Raw genomic sequence first — 9,971 nt, 5'->3', positions numbered from 1 at the left:
GATAATAAATTTTATGTTGTGTGTGTGCTCAGTCATGTCTGACTCTTTGTGGCTGCATGGATTGTAGCCCGCCACACTCCTCTGTCCATGGAATTTTCCTGGCAAGAATACTGGAGCAGGTGGCCATTTCCTACCCCAGGGATCTTCCTGACCCGGGGGTCCAGCCTACATCCTCTCTTAGGTCGACTGCAACGGCAGATGGGCTCTTTCCCACTAGCTCTGCCTGGTGTATTTTACCGCAGTAAGCATTTGAGGGGCAGAGGGGGACAGGAATTCAACCTAGAAGTTGATATCAATAGAAAGTGAACCAGCTTCAGGTCTAGGGGGACAAAGTGGGAGACTGTATTGCCAGAGCTAAGGGACCCAGGTTATCTGGTCAGGTAGGACCCCAAAAGGAGGGACCCTCTAGCCAGAGGAGGAGACATGGAGGGCAGAGGGCTAGTGTCAGAGCCAGAGAATGGTGCAAACGCAAGTGCTGGCTTCTCCTCACTGCTCTTTGGTCACCCCACCCACCAAATCCAAGGGGAAGTGGTTGCCAATGTAGTCCAAGTAACAGCATTTGCAGAGATCAGGAGCAGCAGAAGGGTAGGGAAGGGATTATTAGGGAAACATGCACAAAATTGGCACGGGTGAAGGTACTTCAGGCAGCAAATAGTGGGATCTAAGACATGGTGGAAACAAATACAGTGTGGGGAGTAGATGAAATAAAGATGTTCTTTAGGTTGGGAATGATGTCTGAACATGAACTTGGGAGTATAGGGACAAATACTGCAGTAAATAAAGTGAGGCCAACTTGGGGGAGATCTTTAAAAGTAAATGGAAGAGCTTTTGCATAAGGTCACTGGATGTTTGGAAATAGAAGAGGGCATTCTTCAGCTACACTGTAAATAGACCATGGACTCATGGTGCGTTAGAGGTCAATCAACAGTTTCCGAGCACAAATCCTCAGAATCAAGTAATAGACAGTTGCGATGTCGTCTCTCATGACCTCATTCTTTTACAGCAGGGGTTCCCAACCTCCCGGCCACAGACTGGTACCTCCTGTCCGATCAGTGGCGACATTCGATGAGAAATAAAGTGCACAGCCTGGAGAAGGAAATGGCAACCCACTCCAGTATTCTTGCCTAGAGAATCCTGTGGACGGAGGAGCATGGCGGGCACAGAGTCGGACACGACTTAGCGACTGAACACACCTAAGATGCATAATAAATGTAATGTGCTCGAATCAAAACCACCCGTTCCCCACCTCCCATCCCTGGTCCATGGAAAAACTGTCTTTCCCAAAGTGGTTCCTGGTGCCAAAAAGGTCAGGGACTACTGGACTTTGTGAGGGACGTATTACTATGGGCCCTATATTATAAATCAGGAAGTTGAGGTTAAGAGAGGTCAGGTAAGTTTCAAGGACACTCACCTGGTAAGTGACAGAGCTGGGACTTGAATGAGGCCCTTAGACTCCGGAGCCCACGTGCTCCCCACAGGATGTCCTGCTTTGGTTTCGGCACACTCAGCGTTCCAGTTGCTATATTTGGAGATCTCCGAAGACAGATGGTGCAGTTGTCAGTAGCTTGGTCCAATGATTAGTCACTCCACAATCAATACATGATTTTTAATTTTAATTTCCGAATGACTTTTTCTCCCCGTGCTTCATTCCTTTATCCAAACTAGAGAACAGCTGCTCCGGGAGTGGTATTTATCTAAATTCCATCTCTTTCCTTTCTACACAAAACCACTTCCTATTTTCTGAGGTATGAGAGTAAAAATGGATTCGTTCATAAGGAACAATCTTTGCCCTTGGGAAACTTGAATACTTTGAAAAGTTAAAATCCTCTGAGGAAAATTCCACCCATTCCACCTCCTTTGCTGTTTCTTCAGTGATTTAGCTTTTCCTAATTGCTATTTTGTTCTTATCAGGAGTATTTTCTGGTTTCTAGTTTCTTTCAACATCAATTGCATGACTGCTATAGCTTTTATGATTTTTCCCTCTACTGCACTGTTGTGGTTTGGAAACCTTTTGTTTATTTTATTTTTTGGCCATAAGGCATGCGGGATCTTAGTTCTCTGATCAGGGATTGAACATGCACACCCTGCATTGAAAGTGTGTAGTCTTAACCAGTGGACCACCAGGGAAGTCCTGAAAAGCTTTTGTTGATTTACTTGATTCTTCAAATGAAGCACTGGAGGCTTTTTTTTTTTTTTTCATTTTCCCTTACATCTTGAAGCCTTTAAAATTCTAATAGATATGAGATATGAGCAGTTCTTGGTTGGATCTCCACCCAGGACTCAAGTAGATTTTCTCCTCTTTGTGAAATTCTCTGAGGCTTGCATACCATGACAATGCTGCAAGCAAAACTTGTTCTTTCTATATAAAAGGAGAAAGCTATTTAGAAATACTTTAAGAATTAAGAAAACTGCTCAGAGCATAGTTTATTAGGGGTGCACTTGGGGTGATTCTGAGTTGGCACCAGGGAAAATATAAACAGTCATAGTTCTCCAGCACTCCTTCAGAACAAAAACTTCTTTAGGACAGAGAACATATCTTGGAGCACATTTGGTGTACTATTACACATCCAGAAAGTAATTAATTATAATATTTTAAATGGTTGTGAAGGGCAGCCTGAGGCACCAGTGCTTTTGGAAACAGATTTTGCATATCTACTAAACTGAATGGCATAATAGCTCGTTTCTGAAAATATTGGTCTTAGAGGAATCCTTCTATCCTGACTTTACTCTTTGTAATGATGCCTGAAACTTTCTGGGCTTCCCCAGTGGCCCAGTGGTAAAAGAATCCGCTTGCAATGCAGGAGCCGCAGGAGTATCTGGGTTCGATCCCTGGGTTGGGGAGATCCTCTGCAGAAAAGCATGGCAACCCACTCCAATATTCTGGCCTGGAGAATCCCCATGGACAGAGGAGCCTGGTGGGCATAGGGTTGCACGTGACTGAAGTCAGAGTGGTATATGACTGAAGCGACTGAGCATGCACGCAGTTAAACTTCTCCAGTGACAAGCGTTTCTTTTCATTTGCAAGTATCTAGAGGTCAGGTCGGAGAAGGCAATGGCACCCCACTCCAGTACTCTTGCCTGGAAAATCCTATGGGCAGAGGAGCCTGGTGGGCTGCAGTCCATGGGGTCGCGAAGAGTTGGATGCAACTGAGCGACTTCACTTTCACTTTTCACTTTCATGCATTGGAGAAGGAAATGGCAACCCACTCCAGTGTTCTTGCCTGGAGAATCCCAGGGACAGCGGAGCCTGGTGGGCTGCTGTCTAAGGGGTCTCACAGAGTCGGACACGACTAAAGTGACTTAGCAGCAGCAGCAGCAGAGGTCAGGTACCAGGATACAATATTTACTGTGAAAAGCTCACAATTTCACCACAGGATGTGCTAGTTAGTTTACTTAGTTTACCTGATTATCAGCTATAGACTGTGATCCTAATCCTATAAATATGTGCTAATGTAGTCCTAGGGGCAGGGAAAAATGACTTATTCAACATATACATCATTAGTCTGTTCTGGGCAAGACAGTTTAGATGACAGTTGTCGGGGAGGGGCTTAAAGAGAAAGCCGACATTGATCCTGATTGGGGTTGGGGGGCACCTGATGTAGGCTTGAGGAGATTTCTGGGTCTCACATCTGGAGAGGGCCCAGGCAAACTGGGAGCTGATGGCTCTATTTTCCCCCAAAGAACTAAAAATCTAATTGGAAAGAGAAATGCCCATAAAAGATGAGAAATAAAAATAAAGTGCTCCCAATGGTGAGGAGGGAGAAAGGAGTTCCAGCTTAAAGGATTTGGGGCCAGGCGAGTGTAAGTGCCCCTACAAACCTGGGGGGCTGGAGGAGAAAGAGTCAATGAATGGCATTTTGGTAAGATGGGACTTCATTAGGTCAAGAAATGTCATTCTCCTAGATGTCCTTCAAAATAGCCAAAATGATAGAAAGCAAAGAGAGACAACGTTGTTATTACCAAACACTGGGGAAAGAGAACAAATCTTTTGAGAGAAACTGCAAGTAATTTCTGCTGGATAGAGAGACTTGGGGGCCAAGGGGAAGGCAATCTGAAGGGCGTTTCACAACGTCCCCTTCTGAGAAGTTGGTGCAAGCTTGGAAGTTAATGAAGCAAATCTTGGCAGATCTCCATGGATACTCCTTAACTTGGGGTGGTGAGGGTAGACTGCAGGCTGATACGGAACACACCACCTTTACCATCACTTCCACCGCTGGGGATTAAGGGGCAATCTAAGGAGGATACATGTGAACATCCAGAGTGTGCGGAGGTTTTACTGAGCAGAGTGTGGGAAACGCTTTCCTCTGGGCAGTGGCCCTTCCCCTAGAAAGCAGAACTTCCCCCTGCGCCAGCAGCCTTCTAAGGAGAATCTGGTGTGTGTGTCCCTGGAAACCAAGATCAGCCCAGAGTCCAATGCAGAGAGCTGACCCCTGACCACACAGAGAGAAACCTAGCAGCTGGCCTTGACTGTCCAAGGTTCTGAATTTCTCTTAGGCTGCTGGTTTCATAAAACTGGCTTCCCAGGAAGCTCTAGTGGTAAAGAATCTGCCCATCAATGCGGGATATATAGAGGCACTGTTTCGATCCCTGGGTCAGGGAGATCCTCTGGAGAAGGAAATGGCAACCCACTCCGGTATTCTTGCCTGGGAAATACCCTGGGCAGAGGAGCCTTGCAGGCTACAGTCCATGGGCTACAGTCCTTGCGGGCTACAGTCGCAAAGAATCAGACACGACTGTGCGCGCGCGCACACACACACACACACAATCTGGTAAGTCAATTTAAAATCAAATAAACAAAAGCTTCTTGAGCTTAAAGTTTGACAGATTTTTAACAGCAAGCAGATGGACAGTAAGGATCCAGGGGAGCATCCGCCCACTCTATTTACATGCAAACGTGAGGCTAGAAGAGACCACTTCTTTCTCCAAGAGGTACTAATGGAAAACAGTCAGCAGGAGGCCTTCCTAAAAGATTTTACAGCTCCAAATAAGGAGAGGGACTTGGTACTCAATCCCCAGGAAAAGAGCTGGTTTTGAAGATTTATTACAGGATATAACTTATATTTGGGCAATACCTTCTTTATGATCTCAGTAAAATATAAGACAAGAGGGACTTTTATATAAGAGTGAAAGATGACATAGAATCGTAGAAGACAGAGGTGAAACTTGAGTTGTCTGAAAGTAAGAAAAAAAAAGAAAGGATGTAAAATAATTTGAGAACATTAAAAGCGCTACTGTGGAATTTAAAACTCCTTTAGAAGTCATAAAATAACAAAACCACTACTGCAGAAATTTTAATTAGTAGACAGAAAGCCTGCTTGAAGCAGCTAACAAACACCACAAAATGGACAGAAAAACATGATTGATGAGAGAGATGCAATGGATTGAACTGATTTGGAGTTCCTATATGTGCATATTTGATGCTTCTGAACCAAAAACTAAAGCAAATAGAATTATTTACACATACAAAATAAGCAATTTTCTGAATTGAAGAAAAACTCAAGACTTCATATAAAAAGAACTCAAGAAATATCTGGAAAAAGTCATATAACATGGAAAATTTTCTGAAAAGAGAGCAAAATAAAAATTTTCTCTCCATGAACATTTGATGCTTCAAATTCTAGAAGAAGAGCTTTTAAGCTGATGAAATACTGATGATAAAAACTGTTAAAAATGAATAACTTTCCTATATACTAACCAAATAATTTATTAAAGCATTAAAGATAAAATTAATAACAAAAATACTAAGCAACTAGTAGTAAACCTAAGAAAGAAGTGTCTATATACATTAGCATTTTATCCATAATACTATAAAATTTGAGTGAGTGAATGCAATCTAAAATAAGTAGAGGTTTAGTTCCTACTATTAGATGCAAAGATTCAATAATGCACAGATACCAATTTTCCCCAAAATGAATGCAATCCCAATTAAAATCTCAGTAGAAATTTTTTGGAACTTGGCAAGATGGCTCTAAAATGTGAAATTATCCTTGTTTCAGAAAGAGGAAAAATATTTGGAAAATATTTGGAAAAAAGAATAATCAAGAGTGTGTTTTTCTACTATCATATTAAAATGAATAGTTTTCATTTTATGGAAAAATTGAATTTTATGAAATTTTATGAAAATTTCATTTTGTAAAAAAATGAATAATTTTTTAAATGAAAATGAAAATCAAATTTTCATTTAAAGCTGACTAGATAAAGAAGTCAAAATTAAAAACAGAAAAACTAGAAACAGGAACAAATATAGAAGACTTCATAACTCAATCGATATTAAAATTAATGGGAGAAAATGTAAATTATTTATTAAATAATATTGAGAATGTTTAGGAAAAAAAGTATTATTTCTTTATTCTATGCCACAAAATTAATTCCATATTATTAGAAATCTAACTATACACATTAATACCATAAATTAATGAACATAATATGGGAGTAAGCATATCTACACATGAATGTCAGTTTGACTACAAGACACATTAAAACCTTTTATATTTTTTTAAAACATATTAAATTAGAGCCAAGAACACAACACAGAAAGAAAATATTTAATGAACATATGAAGAACTATTGAAATCCATAAGAAAATCTTTAACATCTTAGAAAAAAATGTAAAGGATGTCTACAGTTGATTTACAAAGAAGTAATAATAACAGAGGTCAAAAATTGGAGGGGAACTATTTTTATATGAATCTAATAAAATGTAGTCCATGGGGTCACAAATAGTCAGACATACTGAGCAACTGAACTGAATAAAATGTAATTTTAAAATATCATTATTTTTCATTCATGATATTAATGCATGTTTAAAATACCGAGAATTGTTGAGGACATGGAGAGAACTCTTAAACACTGCTGATGAAATTGTAAATTTGTATACTTCTGGAAGGGAATTCAGAAAGATGTGCTAGAGACAATGTTTTTAGAAGTATTTATAAGTTTTGACCCAGAAATTCCATTTTCAGTTGTTTCCTTAAGAAAATAATCAGAAATATTTGTTTAAAATAATTTTACCATTACTTTAAATAATGGAAACTGGACATATTCTAACTATGCACCCTTATGCTGTTATTTAAGAAGATTATGGTACACATTTATCATGGAATATTATGTAACCATGAAAGATGTAGTTTCAAAGGCCCTAATAGCTAAATTAATGTGCTGTAAGTTAAAACCATGCTGCATATCTTCAAAATTTTCTGTGAGATATTTTATTTAAATAAAATAAAATTATACTACTTTTATGAAAACCAAAGAGTTTACCCCACCATGATAATTCCATAATACAATATTTGTAGCAAAAACAGTTTATAATAACTACTTGAGGAATTCTGATTTTCTCAGGAATGCTACTTATTATAACTTTTGAGAAAAAAAAAACTTTAAAAATTACAGTTGCTGTGTTTTCTGGTCAGGATTTAAACATGAGCTGTAGTTCATCTTACATCAGATTTGTTTGTTCTAATGATGATGCTATACAAGAACTGTTAAAATATAGAGGATGTGTGAAGAATTACTCAACTTGGTCAGAAGAGGGAGCTTATAGATAACAAAAAAAAGCATAAATACGCACTCTTATCTGAAGTGAAGTGAAGTGAAGTCAAAGTCGCTCAGTCTTGTCTGACTCTTTGCAACCCTTGGACTATCAGTCCATGGAATTCTACAGGCCAGAATACTGAAGTGAGTAGCCTTTCCCTTCTCCAGGGGATCTTCCCAACACATAGAGTATTATTTCATGTTCCATATATTGACTGCAAATGAAAAAATATGTAACCACAGAATATTTCCATGATAGCTTAAAAAAATATCTGTTTTGTCTTATAATTTGATGATATGTTAAACTTACCTTCTTTCTTAAGAGGATTTCATGTCTCACTCTGTCCTCATACTACTTGCATGTTTGACCTCTGTAAGTGTTGCTGATAAAGTGAAAAGCTGGCTGATGGAGGTATGTATCTATGTTGCTTTATCCTTTTCTCTTGCGTGTAACGAAGTTGGTAAGTGAGCCAAGGAACAAATGGTGCACAGTGAGAAGTCATGAAAACTAACCACTGAATAAAAATGTATTATATGTTATTTAATAAAAAGCTTCCACGATGGCTCAGCAGGTAAAGAATCTGCCTGCAATGCAGGGGACACAGGAGATGTGGGTTTGATCTCTGGGTCAGGCAGATCCCCTGGAGGAAGAAATGGCAACCCACTCCAGTATTCTTGACTAGAGAATCCCATGGACAGAGGAGCCTGGCGGACTATAGTCCAAAGGGTCGCATAAAGTGACTGAGTAATTGAGCACACGGTTAAGAAAAATATGGGGGCAAAGTTTTCTGTTCAAAATAGTTCATTAAAGATAATAAATATAAAAGGTTAAAATATATCAATCTAATTCAAGGGTTTTTTTTTGTATCAATACTCAAAATTTAAAGCTAGTATTAGCTTTCTAGTTTCCGATAGCATGCAAAGTCTTCATAAACCTAACCATGTTGAAGGTTTGATATTAACAGTAAACTATAGCAAACCATGCTTTTGAACTGTGGTGTTGGAGAAGACTCTTGAGAGTCCCTTGGACTGTAAGGAGATCCAACCAGTCCATCCTAAAGGAGATTAGTCCTGGGTGTTCATTGGAAGGACTGATGCTGAAGCTGAAACTCCAGTACTTTGGCCACCTCATGCGAAGAGTTGACTCATTGGAAAAGACCCTGATGCTGTGAGGGATTGGGGGCAGGAGGAGAAGCGGACGACAGAGGATGAGATGGCTGGATGGCATCACCGACTTGATGGACATGAGTTTGGGTAAACCCCGGGAGTTGGTGATGGACAGGGAGGCCTGGTGTGCTATGGTTCATGGGGTCGCAAAGAGTCGGACACGTATGAGTGACTGAATTGAACTGATCTGATAGCAAACCAAGAACCAGAAGAGACTTCCCTGGAAGTCCAGTAGTTAAGAATCTGCCTTCCACTGCTGGGAACATGGATTCAATCCCTGGTCAAGGAATTAAGATACAATATGCACAGTGGCATGACCAAAAAGAAAAAAAAAAAAACAAAACAGAACAAAGTTTTGTTATTATCATAAACATATGATGGTGAGAAGTATAACTCAGAGCTCAGGATGTAACAATAATGAAGATAATCCTTTTTAAATTAGTGTTCATGAACACAATTACTGCATTCAATTCTTGTCTCTATGTGTTGAGGGAGAAGTAAAAAAAAAAAATTGAAGTAGATGCACACCAGAGTCATAAGTAACACCCAGATTTGGAAAATAAATCATGAAAAAATTCCATATGTAGGGTGAACTCTTAAGTTAGTTACCTTGAAGAGAGAATTTGAAATGGTTACTCAGTGTTTTTCAAATATAGGATGGCTGATCATACCCAGGGAGTGGGACCAGATGTTTTCTGTCCTTTAAGTGAAAAAAAAAAAGAGGAATTGTTCATTTCAGTGACTACTGCAAAGGCGAAGAAAGAGAATAATTGGGGGGTTTATGCTTCTGCTCTTTGGTGTGGATCAGTGCTAATCTGGCATGAAGCCTGGACCTAAACAACCTTAAATGCGTCCTATTATTTGTATGCAGCCTGGCTTAGATTGTCCCAAGCGTTTCTTGAATTTATGTGTGCTGCTGAATTAATTTGACAAAAAATGTTCGGTATGGTCTAGGTGCACTAAGTCAGGTGGCAAGGATAATTGAAGTTTCTTACAATGTAAGGCAGGAGGAAAGGGCTTGGGAGAGGATTTTCAGGCAATCCAAAAGTAGAAGGAAAATGGGGTATTTAGGAAGAGAGAAAATGGAGGACTGATATTCACATTGATAACAGGAAAAGATATTCTGTGTATTTCACTCTTTACCTTCTTCTTATCAGTAATCAACCATTTATTTTCACTGTTTAAGAGGTGAAAGGGCTTCCCCCAGGGCTCAGTGGTAAAAGAATCTGTCTGGAATGCAGGAGATGTAGGAGATGTGGGTTCGATCCCTG

The sequence above is a fragment of the Cervus elaphus genome, chromosome 27 (assembly GCF_910594005.1).
Source record: "Cervus elaphus chromosome 27, mCerEla1.1, whole genome shotgun sequence".
NCBI classification, from domain to species: domain Eukaryota; kingdom Metazoa; phylum Chordata; class Mammalia; order Artiodactyla; family Cervidae; genus Cervus; species Cervus elaphus.
This window is presented reverse-complemented; position numbering follows the sequence as displayed.